The 1,896-nt window shown below is 42.6% G+C and overlaps 1 pseudogene; it reads right to left on the bottom strand.

Annotated features, from left to right (window-relative positions):
- Window positions 1-908: 908 nt before the first annotated feature.
- On the bottom strand, window positions 909-1,661 carry LOC130869149 (spindlin-2-like; annotated as a pseudogene).
- Between the last annotated feature and the right edge of the window lie 235 nt (window positions 1,662-1,896).

The raw sequence follows: 1,896 nt of genomic DNA, 5'->3' as shown, positions 1-1,896 counted from the left end.
CTGTCAGTCGCAGCAGAGCTGGTTCTGTTGAGCTCCAAATAGCTCAGGCAGAGTGTCTCAGTGGAATGACTTAGCCTTATATTCCTGAATTCTTTGCTCATATTCTTCCCCCTTCTTCTCTTCAACAGGAGCTTGAAAGCTCAATCTAGTTTTCTGATATGGATCACTGTCTTTATATCCATCATTTGCCAAACAAAATTTTGTGATGATATTGAAGATAGTCATCAGTCGGACTATGGGACAAGGGAGTCTTAGTGCCTAGGGACATGGTACACTGAAGGCACCCTCTCCACACCAGTCCAAAGTCCTAGTTTGAGTAACCCCATGGCCTTATGGGAACACTGCTAAAGATAAGACTCTTACCAACCCCAGAATGGACCCCTAAGTTGAGCTCTCATCAGTTGGTGAGCATTAACTTGTGTGTATATGTGTTTAGTATTGTAATATTGAAATTTCTTATCTATAGAAGAATATTTGCTACAGAAACAGAGACATAATAGAACTGCGAGTGTAGCCTGACATATGACATGATTTTCTCTCATGCATTATCCCTCTCTGAGATCCTACATCTTTTTGGCCACTCTCCTCTGTTTCCTAAACAGCCATCTTCTCCTCTTCCCCACACAGCATCTCCTTTCGTCATTTCCTCTCCAAGGAGAAAAGACCATAAGTCCTGTTTTGTTTTGAGGCCTGTCTTTCTGTGATGTCCCATCCTCAAGACACTCCATCATTGACCAAACAACATAACACCTTGACAAATTTTTATTTTTAGAGCAAAAAAAAAGTTCCATTGAGAAAGATACCAGGATTAATAGAAGACCTGAGGTATTTCTGAAAAAAAGAGTTCTCCAAACACAGTTTTAAGTCTGACCGCAAAATTTGTGAATTTCACTTTAACAGATCTTCATCAAATCATAGACATAGATATGGAAGTCATTATCAAACTTGATGAAATGCACGGAAGGTTTGGTGGGAACTTGGTAAATAATTTTACCTATCTTTTGGGTTCCATCTTTTTCGTTGTGCTGCACGCTTTTGCCTGCCAAGGAATCCCTGCCTAATTCCAAATTCACCCCTATTGGAGGACATCCTGGCATAATGTGGAGGTTGCTTTCAATGTAGTCATCTACATGGTGGTAAAGGTACACAACTGGATCTTTCTTGTAGGTAATGTAGAAACAGGTCTTCATGGTCTGCACCTCATCTTGGACCACCTCAGTCCACTCCTCCATAGAGCCTGGCATGATGTGGAGGTTGCCTTCAAGGCAGTCAACCAGGAGGTGGTAAACGTACAAGACCGGATCTTTCTTGTAGGTAATATAGAACCAGGTCTTCATGATTGGCACCTCCTCTAGGACAATCCCCTTCCAGTCATCCTTAGAGCCATTTGTGCCCTCAAATGTATGTTTCACTGCTCTGCCAACTATGGTGTTTGAGAGATGAGTGTCTGTCTCCTAAGGAGATGGTATGTTGTTAGGCAGGAACTTAAGTTTTAAAATCCTTTGATCATTGTGAAGCTCCAATCCATAGACACAATCTAACCCATCATACTTCAACAAATAGAGAGAGGGATTTGTGGGCAGTTGATCTAGAATGATGGCTTTCCACTGGGTGACTGGTTCATTGGCTTCCTTCCAGCCGTGAGAAATTCTGCTGCCGACAATATTCTCCAGGGCCTCAAAAGGCCTCTTCAGTTTTTGCTTCTGGAGAGATGACCCATTCCTCTTCTGGACAGGTGGCATGCATCTCATACTAAGAGGCATCTTCATCATGGCTGTAGACTTACTGAGATAGGCCACTGACCTCATGGTCCGCTGTTTCTTGGCTATCTTTCTGTGCTTGGGCTTCATAGCTGCCCACTCTCTAGGTTGAAAGAACTTTCCTTCTGTTTAATTC

The sequence above is a fragment of the Chionomys nivalis genome, unplaced genomic scaffold, assembly GCF_950005125.1.
Source record: "Chionomys nivalis unplaced genomic scaffold, mChiNiv1.1 scaffold_28, whole genome shotgun sequence".
In the NCBI taxonomy this organism is placed as follows: domain Eukaryota; kingdom Metazoa; phylum Chordata; class Mammalia; order Rodentia; family Cricetidae; genus Chionomys; species Chionomys nivalis.
This window is presented reverse-complemented; position numbering and strand designations above follow the sequence as displayed.